Source organism: Camarhynchus parvulus, chromosome 14 (assembly GCF_901933205.1).
Source record: "Camarhynchus parvulus chromosome 14, STF_HiC, whole genome shotgun sequence".
In the NCBI taxonomy this organism is placed as follows: domain Eukaryota; kingdom Metazoa; phylum Chordata; class Aves; order Passeriformes; family Thraupidae; genus Camarhynchus; species Camarhynchus parvulus.
Window position 1 is genome coordinate 14,902,735 of NC_044584.1, and position 20,714 is coordinate 14,923,448.

Genomic DNA, 20,714 nt, shown 5'->3' on the forward strand with positions numbered 1-20,714 from the left:
CTCCTCAGATAAAGAAATACAGGATGAGGAGTTGCCTCATTTACATTCATTCATTCACCCTTGGCCATTTTTTCAGCCAAGTAGATGCAAATTCTTTGAAGCCATTAGAGCTGATAAGAGAGAAGCCCCAAGCCTGAGCCTGTTGTCACTGTCCAGACACCTGAGGTGATTCCCTGTGCGCCCCAAGTGCCAGGGACACCCCACTCACAGCAGCCTCTGCAGCCCATCCAGGGCTCCAGCTGGGAGGGAAGGGCTCAGCACCAGAGGTAAGAAATATTTCCTTGTGGGCCTGCCTTATATAAGTCTGCTTGACAATCTTTCTGCTTAATAGAAGATGAATGATCTTTCCTTACTCCAGTAGCCACATGGCAGAGGAAATAGTAGGAATTAGATGGTAATTACTAATCTGAGAAGGCAATTCCTATGCGCATGTTTCTTTCTGGTTGATGTCCAGAGAAGTTCTGTGTCCTGAGATAGAGCTTTGCCATCAGTTGGGTGTAAAACATATAAGAAAACCCAACCAAACAAAAAGAGATTATTTACCTTTGAACTCACATGCTGAAAGACCCCGAAGGAATGAAAGGCAGCAGGGGAATCGAACAATAAGGGTTGTGGGGAGGAGATCAATTTCACAAGGAAGATGTTTCTATTTTGGAATTGTTTCATATCACAGGAGAGGCCCAAGCTGGTCAAACTGCCTGGACACAGCAGAGCAGAAGTGATACTTGAGCAGCCCATAAAGAAGAAAGCTTGGCTGGATAGGGCCCTTCTCTTTTATAGGGCAAAGCACGGGCATTTGCAATCAAAGCACACACAGGGGCATTCAGCCTGAGATTTACTGAAGACAGTGGTGTAATGAAAAAAGGAGAGAGCACACGCTGAGCTGTGTGTGGCTTTGTTTTGTGGACAGTCACAGCTGAAGGAAATGGAGGTGTGAGTGAGGACTTTTGGGAAGGTTGCTGTGCTACAAGACATATCCCTCCAAGTGTTTATGTCTGCCCCTTCCTAGCTGCAGATAAAGGACAATGAAACTGTTCTTCCATCACCTTGTCTGGCATTAGCCCCTGACCTCATCTGGGTACCAGAAGTATGCTTCAATGTAAACACACACACATATTTAGCATTTAGCCCCATCAGGTCTAAATTCCAGCTTTTTATCCCTGTGGTATGGTGGACTTAGGCAATTTGCCACTGCAAGGAATGAGAAACCCACCAGCAAATTGCTCCTTGCAGCGCCCAGCAGCAGACCTTGTAAATGACTATGATTGAATTTATTCTAAATTAATTCAGAAGCGTGTGGGATTTTAAGACAGAAGAACTGATCACCATGCAGTTAATTGGGCCTGCCCTCTCAGCCCCATGTCCTGTCAGGCCAGCCAAGCAGCTGTCCCAGCAAAGGGAGCAGGGACACCAAGGAGGCAGGAAAAAGCCCTGACATGAATTTAAATGAAATAAAATTGCCAAAGTCTTTGCTCCGTTGCCTGTGTTGGGGTTAGGTCTGCAGGGACCTTGATCCAAGTGCCAAACACAAACAGAAGACCAAGCCCAATTTGTGTGGCATTTCCACTTTGCCATCCCAGGATGCTCCTGCTCTGGGCTCTCTGGGGAGCAGCCTGCGCTGGCAAAATGTGCCTGCTCTGACCTCTGCTGTGGTTCTCAAAACCACAGGGCTTTGGAGTCCCTTTGTCCTGCTAGGAATGGGGACTGAGCAGAGCAAACACCCTCAGCATCCCCCTCTCTTTGCCCTGCTAGGAGTGGGGACTGAAAATAGCAAACCATCCTCAGCATCCCCCTCTCTCTTTACCCTGCTGGAATGGGGACTGAACAGAGCAAACCATCCTCAGCATACCCCTCTCTTTGCCCTGCTGGAATGGGGACTGAGCAGAGCAAACCACCCTCAGCATTCCCCTCTCTTTGCCCTGCTAGGAATGGGGACTGAGCAGAGCAAACCACCCTCAGCATCCCCCTCTCTTGTGCTCGGTGCCTCCCGGCTGCTCACTCTACAGGCTGGGGGCTGCCAAATGCTGGGGAAGAGATCCCTAACCACAAATAACTGCTGTAAATCCCCCAGAAGTGCTGGGTGTGCCAGAGGAGCAGCGCTGAGGTGTGCACAGCAGGAAGGCATCAGGCATTTGGGAATGCTGGCTGTCAGATGGAAGTGCTGGGGAGGGGAGCTCTGGCAGCCCCAGGGGCCGTGGTGCTTTATGTGCACTGCACTGCAGGATGAGGCTCCTGGTAATGACCTGCCCAGCAGAGCCTTTAAAACAAATTATGGATGATAAAGCAAGAATCCAAGGTAAATTTTCAGAGCTGATGAGTGAAAAACAGCTCACATCTTTATGCGCCGGCTGAGCACATTTAGGGGAGAGCCACTGGGGTGCAATAAGCATGATTCCACACTGTGTCACTTTTAGGAGTAAAACTTCATAATCCTTGGCAACTTCTGCATCCTAAAGAGCAGGGTTTGAAAAGTTAGCACACATTGAAACACTTCCTCCCTGCAGGAGGCCATTTCTGCTCAGGTAACTCCTCCCTTGGGGGCTTTGGGTGAGACACACTCACCTGCTGTGTGAGGACAGGGAGAGCTGGGTCAGGGACCAGCAGGTGCCTGGTGGGGCTACCAGCCCCAGTCTGGGCTCCCTGGCTCGGGGGGCACCAGAGATGCAGCCCCTGTATGAGCCATGCTCACGTGGCTCTCTGCTCCTGATTCCTCAGGTGTGCCATTCACAGGGACCAGGAGCAATTAAATATTCCAGAATTCTTAATTTTTAGGCAGCAGCTCATCCTACACTAATTAGTGCAAATGGGGGGGTGGGGAGAGGGTGGGGAAAGCAGAGTTTAAACACTACAGTGACAGATGCATTTTATAGGATCTAATAGTTCATTCTGAGATGCAATCATCTTTTCAAATACTATTACCAGCTACTGTTCAGGAGCTGCCTGTTTTCAGGGCTGTGCCCATCACAGGGCAGATCCAAACACAATTGGAGATATTGCAAAGACTTAAAAGCTTTTGATGTGGGAGGTAGCTGACATGTGAAGAAATAAATCGAATTAAATTCTCTGTTACATGGAATATTTGTGAATTCAGGTACACGGAATGCTCTGTGAGGTGACTCTGATGGTGGTTCAAACCCAGCTGCAGTCTGTGGTTGTTGGTGAGCCAGAAGTTTCTGCTTAAAAAAAAAGAAAGGCAAGATTTACAAAAGGCCCTTCAAGGTAGCTTTTGGCTACCTTGTCCATCCTGTGATGGCAAGGTAGTGTGACACACCAGGACACCATTATAGAGACTTTTCACACCTGAACTCAGCTAAAATCATCAAATTGTTTTTGAATATTTTAAACATATTAGAGAAATCTATTATTTTCTTACCCATGTTTCACATGTGGTTTTTGTAGACTCTAGCAAAGCAGCCTTTAGGGAACAAAATCCAGAATCCTCAGAATAGAGCTGCTCTGTAAAATCTCTTGATCAAACAGAGATTTCAGCTCAGGAATCCAGATCTTCTTCAGTCCAGCTAGCATTTTGCTTTCTCTGCCTTGCCAGTATTCTGGAGGTGTTTTGTGTGCAATAAGAAACAGGCCACAATAAAGTCTGTTTCTCCAAATTACTGCACAGTACTACACCCTTTGGGTATCTCAGACACTACTAGGGCTGTATATCAGAGTCCTTCAAAACCCAGAAAGATAATTGAGCCAGCACTTCAATTGAAGTGACAGAAAGTTCATCTCTTTCATTCCATTCTTTGTTAACAGGCATTCTTAGATGGCATCAGACCCCAAATCTACTTAGTCCATCTTGTCCGCAGGAATAGCAAGCAGGAGGTGAGCAGAAGAGAAAGCAGGAGCCAGAGGCCATGGGTATCATGTGTCAGCACATAACTCTCATAATTTCCAATGGAAAGCCAAAGACTCAAGCCAGCTCTAAGGAAAGCTGCTAATCCAGGGCTGCAAACCTTCACACCAAGGTGGAAATTCCACATCCAGAGCCTGCCTTGTTTGCTGGGCGGCAGCTGGGCCCAAAACAACCTTTGGCAAATGCAAGGCAATGCACTGAAGCTGGTCTTTCCTCCAGTTTCATCTGCAGTGGGAATTAATGAAGGTGACAAGCAGCAGACTCTCTCTTTGCTTGGCAAATCCTCTCTGAGTGATGTGCCACACAGAGGGCACATCGCTGCCTGAACACCTCGCCCACCACTGGGGTGAATATTTATCCAGATTTGTCACCATGAGCTAGCATGATGTTGCAGTAATCATTAATCTGCTATCTAGTGTTTAATTGCTCTTATCTGCTGCTGCAGAGGAAAGGAGCAGTTCATTAGGCAGAGAGCTCCCCAGCAGCATCCCTGCTCTCCCTCTGGCCAGAGGCTGTCACACCCCACTCCCTCCCATCTGTGGCTGCAGGAATCCACTGTCTGGGGATCACTTGTGCTGGGAGTCTGCTGGGTTTGGGGTGTCTGTGGCATCCCCCAGGCTGGGGTGGGGCTGGGCAGGCAGGGCTGTGGCTCTGGGGGCAGCAGGGCTCAGGTGAGTGCAGTACTGACCATACACCTCCCCAGCCAAGCCCTGCCTTTGCCCCAGCCTGCCCAGCCTCATCCCCCATGTCCCCTGACCCTGATTTCCCCCCCAGCCTCATCCCCCCTGTCCCCTGACCCTGATTTCCCCCCCAGCCTCATCCCCCCTGTCCCCTGACCCTGATTTCCCCCCAGCCTCATCCCCCATGTCCCCTGACCCTGATTTCCCCCCCAGCCTCATCCCCCATGTCCCCTGACCCTGATTTCCCCCCAGCCCCACAATGCCTCTCCCTGACCCCAGGGGACCTGGCTCATGGCAGAACCCAAACCATGAGTGACTACTGAATGAGATTGGCTGCCAGCTCCTCCTCTTCATACTGAGAATGTGAAGTATGTGCCTGCCAAAAATAACACCACCATCTACACAGATACAACTTACCATCAGACAGGAAAAACCCAGCAGCTTCCCAGTGAGAGGTGTGGATGTGGCTCTTCTGGAACAGAAGGAGCAGAGAAATGTGATATCTACATAACCCAGTTTTCTCTGCTGCATGCTCCAAATGGCACCTTTTGCTCAGATGCCCTCAGGCACAAAGAATCAGGGTGGCTGGGATGTATAAAATAACAGGTTTAGTTTTGGGGTAATAATGTGTCTTTCAAATGAGAATGGTCTATTGCTGCAAGCTTTGAAGATGCAGCCAGTGCACTTTTTAAAGCCCAAATAGGCATTTTATGATGCAAAGGATAAATCTATCAGTAAAGATACTCATAAGTCAAGTAAATACAGCTGTTCTCTTATGTGAGGAGCTAGATATTACTTTTGTGGGGGAAATTGTGCCATTTCTTAATAGTGAACAAAGAAAGAGGGAGAAACGGGGATGTAAAAATGTGGGGAGTTTTTTTTACATTGTGGAGCAGTGAGCTGCAGCCAGAGGTAGAGTGGTGAGGGGTGAGCTCTGGCACTCCAGCACCAGCATTTGGGGAGTGTGATGGGGGGACAGGATGTGCAAGCTGTCACCTCCAAACACAGAATGCTTGCTCCATAGAAACATCAGCTGGTCCTTCAGAGCAGCTCCTTTGCAAGTTGCTGATTCCTCAGGTCTGTGGCGAATGTGAAAACACATGAGATTCCCCTGTAAGGGACAATTTAACACTGGTTTAGCTAAATAATATTTCAACAGCAGCCACAAAGACACAGCTACCTGGTCCCAGCCATGATAATTTCCAAAGCTGAGAAGAAAAGGGAGGAAAGGGACTATCATTCAGGCTCTGGAGCTGGGAATAAGCAGCCAGAGGGGGTTCATGATGCAGCAGCACAGGAGCCTGTGCTGGAGCAGGTGTGTGGTGGAGGAACAGGCATTCCCATGGTGGCAGCACTTTGCACATGGACATTCAGCTGCCCACAGACACAGACTGGTGTGATCCATCACAGAATGGGAGCTGGCAGGAGCAAGGCAAAGCTGGCATGCACATGCCCCTGTGACTCTGGATGTCTCATGTGCTTTGTGGTTCTGACAAGAAGAAATCAATACTGATATTTTTATGAAGATACTATTTTGTAATTCCAGGTCCCCAATGGGACTCTTACAGTATTATGGACGAGAAATAGAAAACTCCCAAAAATCATCTTAGAGGGACAGAACCCTGTTGCTCCAAGTGGAGGGATGCACAAAAAGCCATACAAAAACCTTCCTGTTCAATACCAGACTGCAAGATCAGCTATAAAACTGCAGGATCAAAGGTCTGTCTAGCTCAGCATCCTGCTGCTGTCATGGGCTGATATGTGATGCTGAAGGCATCCTGCAAGGGCAGGATGGTGCTGAGCAGCCTCCCTTGTGTGCTGTTCCCATTGTAGACAGTGCTCTACTTCCCCTGTCAGCGTCTGAGCATTTCCTGAGCCAGCAGCTGCCTTCAGCCCACAGTATGCAGCCATACCTGTACCTTTTATGCCTGGTTAAATTCCATCTGCACCCACAAACAAATGGCAGCCTCAGGGAAGGGGTCCCACGCTTTGGTTGTGTGTTACACCTAATGAGATGTGTAGAAGAAGCCTGAGTTGCAGTTTCTCCTCTCACCTGTACCAATGGCTTGGTGAGCATGTGCTCTGCATTCCCAGTGATCAGTGCTTCAGCTGGGCCTGGAGTCCAGCAGGACTCTCCCAAGAGACCCTGGGAGAGCAGGGCAGTGTGCTGGGCTGAGCCCTGCTGGCTGCCCCTGCCCACCCAGCTGCTCTCATCAGCTCCTCGACGAGACAGGAGAGAAACAACGATGGAAAACTTATGGTCTGAGATAAAGAAAGGAGATCTCTCACCAATTTCATGGACAAAACAGATTTAACTTGGGGAAAATGAATATAATTTATTGCCAGAAATAAAATAAGGTTGGGCATGAGAACCAAAGACATCAACCCCTCTTCCCAGTCTCACTCACCCAGAGCTGCCCTGGTCTGTGGCTGGTGCAACCCAGACCACTGGGAAATGTCCTGAGACAGACAGCTGAAGGAGCAGAGTTTGGGGGTTGGGTTTCCTGTGCTGGGCATATTCTGCTTAATCTCTGAAGGTTTTTCATGTTTAGTGACCTCCTGCCCTCCTCTCTCTGCCCTCTCCCCCAGAGGTGACTTTGCTGAACTGCCAGCATAAACACCAGCCCTTGGATTGTCACCAGGAGGTTTGCTCAGGAAAAGCCACTTTCTCTGGCACAGCATATAGGGATTTATGTTGGATTGCAAAGGAATGATAAATCTTATCATTGCAATTACAGAAACAGGCTTGTTCTGTGGATTTTCCCCTTGTGCCACCATGCCCTCCCAAGGAGCTCCAGCTGCCCCTCGCTCTCCCTGTGCAGGCTGGAGGAGACAACCAGGGCTGGAGGAGCTTGTGCAGGAGATTCCCAGGAATGAGGCTTTAGCACAAGTTTGCTCAGGATTAGTCCACCTGTAATTGAATGTGCTCCAGTGCTGCACGGTTTGTTCCTCCAGAACAACTCTGGAATAATTAAATAATAAGAGAGGACGGAAAAGAACCCTGCAGAGTTAAATGAGCTTTGGATGTGTGCTGGTCCTACAGCTTTTTGCAGCCCCAGTGCTCCCTAAACCGGGGCAGCAGGCAGGACACACTCAGTCCCCACTGCTCCCAGAGCCTCTGATGTACTGATGCTTCAAAAGGAAAAGAGGAGACAATGACAAGTCACTTCCATCAGGAAGAAATTCAGTTTGTGTGGTTCTGAATTGTGTCTGCAGCAAAGAAATCTCATCACAAAGCATCTTTAAGCACAGTGAGCAACAGAGAAGATGGAGAAATAATGAAACTCAAACTGATCTACTGTAACTCTTTCAATTGTGCTCTGTTAGGGAGAAGCCTAGGTAATAAATTATCATAATTTTGAAATGTGAAATTGAGCTATCTTACAAGTACTTCCTGGTTGCAGTTCTTGACAGCGAACAAATAGTAGTTAAAATCTCCAATTCCATTCCCTTCATTTGCTCAGTGGTCTTTCAACTGAACAAATTTGAGCTGGCTTGTACCTCCTGTCTGAAGCTTCCACCCAAAGATGATAATTTCTGAAGAGCTTCAGAAAAAAAAATCAGGATAGCAGCTTTTGAGTTATGTGAGGGAACGGAAAAAATATGCTTTTCCCATATGTTGTGATTGAAATGTTGCATTTGCATAAGTCAAAACCAGCTGTAGCTATAAAATTTTTAACTTAACTTGATTTATTGCCCTTCTTGAGGAAGGAAAAAACAACAAAAGATGTCTCAAGAGTGATCCATTCAGTGGATTTTGAGTTAGGACATGAATGGTTACATCTGCCATATGTGCAGCTGCAGTATTTCCTAGTGGGGTTTTCTCAAAGCTTTTCAACAAGAAGGTTTTAGCCTGCATGGCACACACAGATCCAGGAGTTCTAGATGAAGATGACAGCCTTAAAGGACACTCAGAATTAGTCTGCTCTTAGAAATAGCATCATTGCCTACAATTGTTTATTTATCAGTAGTGTTTAAATGCTGGACAGTCATTTAGCTTCAGGCTAAGATGGCACTGAAATGGACTTAAAAGTATCAGTGTGACATGTCACACACCCTGCCCCAACGATCTTGAGTAGTTAAAAGCAGATACATGGAAGGATCTGCCAAATAAGACAGGGATGGGAAACATAAAGAGGAAACTCTGCACCTGAATGACACCATTTGCTGTACCAACAGGAACCATTTCATAATTTCTGTGAAAGGAGCACAATTTTCTCTCAGATTTTTTTTGTGTTGGGTCTTGATTTTTAGTTCCTTCTACCCTAGGAAGAAAAGAGTCTTCCATTTTTCATCTTAGATGCGCCGTGGAACTGGTGTTCCTCTCCCCTCCTAATGTACTGTGAGAGGAGTCACCCTGCACATAAGAGATTCTATCTTCTTCTTCTGTCCCTGGCACTGCAGTGAGATAGGAAATAAAGCTTTACTGCACAGCAGAGCAAATTTGGTCCTGTTGAAGCAGGGGACAGAAATTTCCATGCATTTTGGTGGATGAGCAGATCACAGAGAAATGGCTGAGTCATTTTAACTCGTCTCTGTGGAGTGCTTTGGGTTCCACAAGGAGACAGGTTCATTAGTGCAACACACACATTTGTTTACCTGTGCACTAAAAAGTTTCCATAACATTTTTCAGCTCTCCCACTTGTTCTAAATAAAGATCTCATGGCTGCCTACACACACTGTCCCACCTGTGTCCTTAAGGGGCTGCAGCAAGGTGCCAGTTTGTTACCAGTAGGAGTCAAAGGTGGACACTGGCCTAATGCTGGAAGGAGGCGTTAAAGAATGATACAGAACTTGTCAGCGGGACAATTATAGAATCACAACCTGAGCAATTTCAGAGGGAAGCAGCCCACACGTAGCTGTTAAAGACAATATTAGGTTAATGCTGGACAGAATGGAGCCACGCCGAGCTCCCGTGGCAGGAATGTGCTGCACTTGTCCTTGCCGTGTGTCAGGCTCTGACAGCCCTTGTCACCTTCTTGTCTCAAAGACTTCTTCTGCAAATAAAACCTTGCTGAGGTTTGAAAAGCACTGGGGGTCTGCATGAGAACACTTGGCTGCCCTGGCTGCAGTGCTCAGGGTACCCAAGGCACACACCACAGCTGGTCCTGGGACTGCACTCAGTGCAACTCTATCTCTTTGCCTTTCTGTTCCCCACCCCATGCTCTGCAAGTTTTGCTTTTGCTGGCAAAAGTTGTTTTCTCAGTGTCAAAAAACGAGCCAAAGTCTATAGTGTAAAATGATTTTTTTCACCTCTCTCACCTTTCCGTGGCAATTGGCAGGATTTGCAGGTTTCACATTACGTGTCAAGCTGCTTCCAGAGGGTCCAAACTCCCAGACTCTTAAAAATCAATGAGCTAGACACAGTGAAAGCTCAGGAATTTCTTGCTTCATCACGTACCACACCGTATATAATGGTTTTTAAAAGAAAGAAACCAACACAGGTATACACAAACCTACCCAGAATTACAGCTTCTCTACATTTTGGAGAGCTGAAATTTAGTGGATCTTGACAATGTGTCTGCCTGCATTAAGGCCCGATGTCATCAACACAGAGGTTACCAGGTAGGAGCTGTATGTGGGGAAGAGGTAGCAAACATACTCCTAGTTTTGTAGCCTTCCTCAACATTTTGGATCTGTGGCTTGAGTGGAAATAAGGGGATCTGACAGGAATAAGTGCGATACCAGCAGTGCTTTGTCAGTATAGAGGACCCACTCGTGCTGGAGAAGAGTTCTGGGAAGGACCACAGTTGCAGTGGGACTAGTAGAAAAAAACCCAAAACCAACCAATAAAATAAATAAACAAAATTTTATAGAAATAATATAAATATATAAATATAAATAATAAAAAATAAAAAAACCCCTAAAAACTCATTATTATAACCTGTGAAATAGAGCAGAGTCTACTCTGTTCGAAATAATCTTAGGTAGATTTCAAACATGAGCTTCATAGTAGAGAAAGTAAATGAGATTATTTGGGAGCACTGATCCTGGTCAGACTAAGATTTCCAGGGAGCTGGGGTGAGGGAGGCAGCAGGTCCCCCCTGCCTGGAGACCACCCCCTTCTGTACCCACTGGAGAAGGAACTGGGCAGTTGCTGCCTGTCTTTCTCTTCTGATACACTGGGAAAGGACAGGATAATCAGTGTGCAAATGACTTGAAAAAACACCCCAATGGCAGGCAGAAAATGCTTATTGACCCATCTTAAAAAACGAAAATCCCAGCAACCTCTTTCAACAAAATCTGTTTTCCTCTTGGTGGAGTAATGAATCACTGTTTATTTACATATGGGAAGTAGCACCTTACAGTAAATGGATGGAAGAGGGGGCTAATTTGAAAGTGTCACTTTGTGAAGGGCACCGGTAACATTTGTGAAACATTCCAGTTTTTGACCATCTGGCAATGTTGAGGGCTAAGCTAATGTATAAACCTTGAGAGATCCCATTTGTAGCAGGAACTGCTTTAGACTTCAAATTATAATGGCGTGAGATCTCAAATCAATGCCACCCTAATAACACAGAATGGATTTGGGCCAGGACACAGTGCTGTTTATACTGGCTTCCTCTGAAAGGCCAGAATTACAAATCCAGGGGCTAAATCTTTCTCCCCTAAATTGAAAAAGATCTATTAATAATGATTGTGAGCCAAGAGAAAAATCTAGACCCCTCTAGAGACAAAGGAACTGGCAGATACAACTGGGAGGTCGTTAGCTTAAGGTTTGCAATTGCTGCCCAAAGGGGCTCTCTTTCAAACCTGTCAGGAAATTCTTTCAGCTATTCAAAAAGTGTCTGCTTGGATATTGCAAAAGTCAGAGTATACCCAAAGAAAGGACACAAGGAGGAAGAAGTGAAATTTAGCAGTGAATCCAAACCCAAATTTGATGATTTAGCACGTAAGGAATAGTTTGGGGAGGCAGCTGCCCTGGTGGGTGCTGGGAAGTGTGGGAGTGAAGCCAAAGCTGAATCACCAGTGCCAGGGCAGGTCTGTGGTGTTTGTGAGGTCCCCAGGACGAGGTGAGAGATGAGAATCTGACTCCAAATTCTCAGAAGGCTGAATTATTATTTTATGATATTATATTTATATTAAAAGAAATTATATACTAAAACTATACTAAAGAAAGGGAAAGAATACATCAGAAGGCTTAGAAAAGAATGATAATAAAAACTTGTGACAGACTCAGAGTCCGACACAGCTGGCTGTGATTGGTCATTAAATTAAAACAATTCACCTGCTGGGTAAACAATTCTCCAAATCACATTCCAAAGCAGCAAAACAGGGAGAAGCTGAAGCTTCCCAGCTTCCCAGGAGAAGAAATCCTGGCAAAGGGATTTTTCATAAAATATCACGGTGACACAGCTCTGTGCCCTCGCCTGCCTCAGTTTCCCCGAGGCAGAGCAGGAGCAGTGACAGCGACCTTGGGAAGTTTTTCCCTTGACTCCAGAGCACACCACAGATGGAAAGTGCTTGCCAAGGGAAACTGCCGCTATTTTGGGCGGAGGGAGGTGAGGCCTGAGCAGCTGAGAGACTTATCTGCAGGCACACAGCGAGGCAGAGCAGCCAGGAATAGCACTCGGGTCTCTCAGCAACAGATAATGCTTAATAAAGAATTTAAAACAGCAATTAAGGGCACACTCCTCCCAACTCCACATTAAATGAGGAATCCCCTGGCCTCCTTGGGAAGCAAATAGAGCTTGGAGCAAATTAGGGTGCAGACCTGGGACCTAAAGGACTGCTTTGGATGAACAGTGTCACTTGAAGTGTTTTAGCAAGCAAAAACCAAAGTCAGTGCTGAGGATTAAGATTTGAAAGTAAGTGCTGACATACTGAGGTCCTTGGAAATTTTGTCTGTGAGGAAATCTACTGTATAATTAAATTTGCAGTTTCCTTAGTGGGACCATCATTTCCTTCCACGAACAAAAAGATTAATTTCTTAGATATTCTGTCATGGAGTCTTCTAATGTAACGAGGCTTGACAGACTGAATAAGTTAGTCCGCAGCTTTTAAGAATAATCTTTTTGATAGCAGCGATTCCCTGAGATGATAACCTTCCTAAAGACAACTAAGGAGTCTAGCAATGAGCTGAGAAGCGTGCTTTCACCAGCCACAGAGGAATTGCAGTCATGACCTTGTCCAGGCTCTCTGACAGGATTTTGGCAATGACTGCAGGAATTGGAGGCTCGAGAGGAAACGCAAACTTCCTGGTCAAAATGCCAGCAGATAAGTAATTCAGCGGGAGTCCCTGGGCTGCACTGGAGGGGTGAGGATGCCAGCACTACATTCAGATGAGATGAGAGCAGTGGTGTCATCAGAAATGTGCCCCACACCTGAGGCAGCCCGAGAAGAAGAGGTTGTTCACAAAGACCTTTCCTGACACATGGCTGTGACAAAATACCTGCAGATCATTTTATTCTTTCTGTGATGCAAGTTAGCCAACAACTTTTAAAAATTAACCTATTTGTAGGTTAGAAGATATCAAAGAATTCTACATTTTCTTCCTCTGGTTTCTCCCATTTGTAGCTGCCATTTATATGGACAGGGCTGCTGCCCTTCAGACACCAAAGCAATGGTTACTGTTTTTACTGTTGGGAAAACCTCACTGGAATTTATTTTTTAAAATTCTAATTTATTCAGACTGAATGAGCAGCCTTAAGTCTTTGAGTAAGAAGGTTTAGCAGTCCAGGTTTTTCTTTTACAGGATTAAATTATAGAAAAATTCAAACCTGCTCACTGTTTCCACCAAATTAATCACAAATATGAGTCAACAATGGGACAGAAATCCTTTATCAGGAATGGGTATGGGCTCATGAAAATATGGGGCTTGGGGTTCCCACACTGGCTTTTAGTTCAAGAGAAATTTATGGCTACAGAGAGAAACCAAACTGTTCTGCATCTCTTCTGCCTCTCCTCTCCCTGACTCACTGCAAGGTCACCCCAAGAGGCAAAACAAGGGATGAGTGTATCCATGTTCCTCCACATCCAAAGCTGGGAAATGTTTTTCTGCAAGCACAAACTAAAAGTATCAATAAAGAAACAAGATATAAAAAAATATCCATTTATACCAATTTATGTTCAGATTCACTCATCCTTTGGTTGTGCTTAGAGGACCCTCCTTGTCTGACTTGGCCTTTGTGCACTTTGGAGCATTTAAATGTTGTCTTTGGCACAAAAGGACCATTGAGAGCACTGGAAGAATGTCAGGATGTGTCAAATTTGAATGTCCTCCCTGCTGTAACTGGAAATCATCCTGCCTGCTTTTCAGTCCTACACAAGAAGGCTCTGCTCACTCTAGACAATCTTTTAGGGTGTGGTAGTTAAATATCCCACTGCTGAAATTTGCACTCACAGTCCAGGGAGCCAGGAGCCATGAACAAATGAGACCTTTTTTCCTGCTGCATTTCTCTTATGCTGCCTATCCTAAAGAAGACACAGTTTCCTGCATTGTTATTTCTTTCCCTTTCAGAGCAAAATCAACCCTAAATTAGTCTGCACTGAACAATTGAGTACAGCCTGCATCAGAAATGCTCTGTACTGCAGCTGAGAAGAGACTTTCAGGAGAGCTGATACCCAGCCCCTCAGCAGGCCTTTTACCATCTGGATCCAGCTGACATTAAAAGGAGTTCAGCCCCAGATAGATTTTAGAAGCTGGGTCTGAGGTCTTATAGAGCTGTCTGAGTGAAGCAGCTGGAGCTCGAGACAACGGGGAATTCTCTTGTGGAATGAGGCTGGTTTGAGTCTCTATCCAGGTTTTTTTAAACATCTGGATGGGTGCTGCATGTATGACAAACACTTCCAAAGCTGGTTTTCCTCTTTTGACATCTGATAGCTTGCATGAAATATACCATAATTTTTCCTGCTAATTGAGTTCATGCAATAAATTTTAGTTAAAATGGAATTCCTTCAGGGAAATGAATGAAGTTACCCACATGGCTGAGTCCCAGGAGAAAATACTCTTTACATGTGAATAGCATTTTCTGACAGTCTGCAGTGGTGCATTCTCTTGGCAGAAGTCTTTCCATAAATCACCAACTACAGAGTGTAAAAAAATGAATTTTGGTATGTTACCATGAGATTCCTGGCAAAACTGCTTGTGAGAGAGTTAATTCATGTGCCTTGGCAGCTACCTAGTGATAAAGAATGAAAGATAGGTTCACAACAAGGGCCCAAGGAACCTCAAAGGGACAAATGGTGCTCTGATCACTGCAAAGCTACTTAGGGATAAGGAAAAAAAATTGTCAGCAAGTTTCTGTAAGCCAGAAATATACTCCAAGAAAATCTGAAACATTTCTGTAACCTCATCCTGCCAGAGTGTGAAGCATCCAGATTTAAGCCTGAATGCCCCAAAACACAGAAGAGTGAATTTGATCTGAAAGCAACTTCAGGGCTGTGGAAAGGGACACACGGACACACGACATAAAGAAACAAAACAATCCTTCCTGCCTTCTGCTCATAGTTGGAGAGCAGGAATTATGGTCGTCAAACAGAAGGCAAAACATTTCTAACATCCACTAACAAACATGTGGTCACTCAACAACTCATTAGACCTCTGGGCCTTTGAGCAGAACACCATACAAGCCTTTTTTTTTTTTTTTTTTTGCCAATGTATTCATAGTCATGAATGTGGAAAATGCATTCACAGTGACATCAAGGGCTTGCAGACCAGCATGGCTCAAAGCATCAAGTACTGTGACACTAATCCCACTCCCACTGACTGTGAGAACACCTTTTTTGTGGTTGCTGCCTTCCTGTGTCCCAGCCAGAGGCAGAAGGCAGTGTTAGAACCCTTTCAAACACTCCAGAGGGCTGGTTTAGCCCTCAGGAGGAGCCAAGCCCAGTCTCTGACCGCCATTCTGCTCCCCAGGGCTGCAGAGCTGCACTGACAGAGCTTCCCCAGCATCCTGTGAGTCAGTGCCACCAGGAGCTCCGTCCCAGTTAGGGATGAGTGATCTGCTGCTGCTGCTGCACCACGGCACGCCAGATGTGAGTGGCACTGCTGGGGGATGGATGGCAGCACAGCAGCCCCTCTCTGGCTCCACCAGCAGTTGGCTGCCCATATGGTGGTGGCACACACCCCATGCTGATGGATGCTCAGCAGATGCTCTTCAAGAGCTAAATAATGCAAAAAGAGGCTGGTGTGAGCAATAGACAGCTCTCACAGTCCAGGCTCTGCTCACAGACAGCAAATGCAGTAAATTGGAGAGAGAAGGAGAGGCAATTTAAAAAAAAGAATAGTTTTAAAAACCCCAGGACAGTTCACTTTTAGATGTGTTAAAAAAAGCAGTTCCAGGTGGTGCTGAAGAGAAAGCTTTACTGTATTAACAAGGTTCTGCACCTTCATTAAAAATATTTATTTTGAAGAAAATTTTTACTTTAATTAAATGGGTCCTTGGCCTTCAGGAATTTGTCTACTTTTATCTGGGACTGTACTAAAGACACCCATGCATGTCTGTTCTTAAAGTGATTATAGTCTCCCCTGAAAACCCTGGGTCTCTCAAGACCAGAAACCTCCACTAGAGCTAATGGAATTTCTCAGTTCATCTGCAGTACTCAGATGGGTACAGGTAACTATTGGAATCTGGATCTTTCCAGGATAATGCCAGACTTATTTTTATTGTCATGGTTAAAGAAAGATAACCTCTCTGCTCGTATCAATACTTTAGAGCATCTTCAGTGGCAGAAATTAGGTCAGGCATAGACAAACTGCTGGTAGTTGAGGTGAAAAAAAAATCAGTAAGGTTACCTGATACAGAGAGAGCACAGCCAGCAGCAATCACAATATTAGCACAATATGCATCAAAATCCTCTTATATGTGGGAGTCACAAGAAATGGAAACAAATACTAAAACCCACGCCAAGACATAAGCTGTGATTCATAGGATGAGACAGGAATGCAATTTTCAGGAGAAACACCACTGAAAACAAAACAATCCAAAGGAAAGTGCATTAGGTATGAGCCCATTTGAAGGGAAAAGGAATCAGAGCTGCCAACATTGCCCTGTACCTCCTCCATTTTGATACCACAAGCAGCCACAGGGAAATGAAAGCTAGAACTTAATATCCAAGGCCATTAGTGCTCTCAGTAATAGATTATCCCTGAAAACATGTTAAAGAAGAAAATTGTTTTAAATATAAAATTGGAATAAGCCAAAATTAGCCCATAAACTTGAAATTAAAAAAAAAATCCTACGCATTGCTAACGCTTGTTAAAAAGAGCAAAAACTGCAAGGGGTTTAATGCTTAATGTGAATTAACTCAGCCGTGTGTATTCTACAGCCAAAGCCACAGAAATGGCCATCTAAATTGATTCCTGAGCTGGTAGGCCTGCAGCAGATTCGCAAATGATAATGAATATATTAATAGATACTTTCACTAATTTCACTAATGACCAATTTTAACGAGAAATTTGGATTTGTAGATGAACAGAAACATTCCCATTCCATCATCTGTACACGTGCGAAGAATTCCACATCCCAGGCCAGAGACTGAGCCAGCCATAGCACAGACTGCACACCCAGGGCAGCACTCCCTGCCCTCATGGAGCCTGCCCTCCCCAAGCACCTTCAAGATTTATGTCCTGCAGAATGCTGCTTGGCTCTGGAAAATGCATCCCTGTCAGTTTTTGGGACTGGGTGACGGATGGTGTGGGCTTGTGGTGCTGCTGAGGAAGAAATCACACACAAACCAAGCTGACAAAGCAAAGAGCAGCCCCTGAATGTCACACTCAGGGAGCCCTGGGGACCCAGCAGAGTGTCCTGCTCCTCACACTGTGCTGGGATGCTGCAGCAGCTGGACTCTGCCTTCCCACCTTCCTTCTTGTGGGAAAGAACCACCCAGTGAAGCCTGGCTTTGCCAGTGACCACACAGCCAGAAAAATATCCTGGTGGTTGTCCTTCCCTACCATTTTCAGTCTGGTCTTCCAGCACCACAAAGGTTCTGTGGGCACCCAACACCTGGGTGAATGGAAAAATTATTTCAACTGCAACATTAACTCTGGAGGCTGAAAGGTTTTATTTTTTCCTGAATTTAATCTATCTTGCAACAAAAACAGCTTACCAGGGAACACATACAGAGACTCATTATCTCTGCCTCTGGCTTCAAAAGGCTCTGGAGGTTCCTTGGATCCATTCAAAACCTCTTCCACTTTCAAGTGCCACCACACATTATTCACTAATGGTAACATGAATCTCCAGACACAGTCTGTGTCTGATCTTTGTATCTTTGTGGCCACCAAATTTTTACTTCCTTTCTCTTCCCATCCCCTGTTCTGTATTTCTATGTGCTAATGTTTTGAATTTGTTTGGTTTTTTTCCTTTTCTTTTTTTTTTCTTTTTATGTCTCTGCTTTCACATTTCTTCTGACTAGGATGCTTTTATGCCCAGCATAATTTGGTACATATTTGAATAATTGTGCCTTCTTGGGCATTCAGTAAACTATCCTTGAAAATGCCCCGTGTTTCCTCCATTAGTGTGATTTGTCAGGAATCACACTAGAATCACACTAGAATCACACTAGAAGTCCTTAGAGGCTTCATATATTGATCTAGTCAGTTACATACATATTTTCTTTTTGGTAGGCTGTGGTCTTGCTTTTTCCCTTCCCTGTGAAATAGGTCAGTAATTAACTTTCCTTTAAGAGCAGAGGTGGTAAGGTTTATTTTCTCCATGCCCCCAGCATGATCCCAGTTTACCCAAGTAGGCAGTGGCACATGCACACGTGCATGCAGAGGGTGACTTGGGGACACACACCATCCAAACACTACAGAGCAGCTCATGTGCACAAGCACAGGAAAGAAATCTCTCTCTGATATGATCTTCGTCAGTTTTGGGTGCTCTTGGCTTCCAGAGAAGCCATCCTGCTGCTTTCTGAGGCTGCTGCCCCCACCACACTGGGGATCCCCATGGGAAGAGCCTTGTTCCCTGTTCTCAGGCACTGGATGTGAATGTGAGGCTGTCTGGGACTGCACCCTGCTAAAGGTGCTGGTTGATGCTGCAAGGACCTGAGTTCTTTCCTCTTATCTGCATGGACTCCCCATTTCCCAGAGCAGCACCACGACAGAAATTTGGTCATAGAGTATCTTTCAGTGCAAACAATTTCTACAAAGATGAAAGATGTTTCTAATAAACTGCTTGAAGAGTAAATATTGAAAATCAGAAGGGATAACAAGCAGAGTCTAGATGCAAGTTTACACATGGGAAAGTTCAAGCTGTGTTGCCTCCTGTTGCTGCAAAGTAGACCAGAGGAGATTTAGATAAGGGTAACTCTTCATGGGACCAGTACCAAAGGTGTGTAACAGGAAAGAATATTTTGACCTAAAAGACACCACGGAGTCTGCACTCCAATACTGTTCGAATTGTAACCTGTGAATGATAAAAATGTCCTGAAAAATAACTATAACAAATAGAATGAATGAGATCAGAAGAGATGCTCTGTGTTGGAAGATCTGACAGAATCAGAGGGATGCCAAAATCCCCTCTGCAATAATCTATAACAGGAAACCAAGCAGGGTGCAGGTAGCCCTGGAGAGGCTCTAGCAGACATCCGTTCAATGAATTCTGCTGCACAGATGTTCCTTTGTAGTTCTCAAAAACCTTTAAGGCTCCTGGTCAGTAAGGAAGTTTGGAAAAGATTCAAACTTCAGCTCTGCAGTGTCAGCATAAATTCCTGTCTGTGCTAACTAAAGCACAGTGCTAGCAAAAAAGCAATTCTGTAAAACAATGGCATGAAACCCTACCTTCATTCTCCCTGTTTGATTTCCTGATCAAACACTTATTCCCCTCCCCAAAAGTTTCCTCTTGCCAGTGTCCCTCACTGGTGCCAATGCAGATAACCCTGGGAGCTGTTTACAGCAACACTGGAGACCCAAAGCTTGATTCATGTGAAAGGAACAGAAACTTTCAAGTGAAAAATACTCTTAAGAAGGGTGAAGAGAGGACAAGCATTGAATGATTAGCTACAAGGAGTCCTTAGCTCTGGAAAGACCTTAAAACCCAGACTGGCCTTTACAGCTGTCTGACTCAATGGGATATAACATTTGCACCAAGGTCTGGCTGCTTGGCTCGGCTCATTTAAACCTGACTGAAAAGGAGAGCTGAAATCTTGCTGCTTGCTTGCTCAGGGGTGCCTGGTAGTGTCTGTACAAAAAAATTAAACTTAGTTTAAAAAACAAACTAACCTAAACCTTCAAATTGCCAGCAACACTGGAACAACTGCACCTTGTCATGCCTGCTGCAAATTCTTTGATTTAGGATTTTACCATGTATTTGTATCACTAAATGCTGTCCTTGGCTACATATCAAATTTTCATTTGCTTTTGTATAAGTGGTATTTGTATGGCAGAGCCACTGCTTCCCAGCTGAGGACTACATCAGAGCTAAAGAATGACACCCTGAGATGGGAGCTGAGGAACCCACAGTGCCTTGGATCACCTCAGTCCCCTCCCAAATGACAGCAAGACCAGACTGTGGGGACAGAGGCATGTAAGCAATATCACATCTGGCCACTGAGGAGTAATCATCAGGCCACAAATAATGCAAGTCCACATAGTGGTGCATCGTCACATGAATTCACACTGTACTGCAAGATTCATTAATAAAAGGAGCCAGTTAGCAGCAATGCATAATTTGCATTATGAAATCATGATCCCTGACCACCTCCAAAATGTGCTACTTTGGCTTGAGCAAACTGAATTACAGATAAAATTAATGCACCTGCAAAGAAACAGTGAATATTCAAACACAGACAGCAAAGACAAACTGTCTGAGAGAGGAAAAGCTCAGAGGGATATCTATGATGGCAATAAAAATCACATCAAATTTGCAAACCCAAAATACGTTCCCCCCTCCTTTCCCAACCAAATTCTTCTTGAAGATATTTTATATAAATAACTGTGCCTTGCAAGCCTTTCCAATAGATACAGGAACAGTCTCCAGGACCTTTTATGGTCTTTTATAATCTTAATCTATTTTTCACTTTAGAGATGCCAAACAGTGTTTACCAACATGCAGTTACCTGACAATTGCCATACCTCATGAGTAAATCAATAAAACATCTAATTGCAATTTTTTGCTTATATTACAACTAGTTAACAGAAGCTGTTTGGGAAAGGTAAAAGCACATCCAGAAATGCATGCAAAGCAGAGGTATTCAGCAGGCCTGGAAGAGGAGATCAGACATGCAAGAAG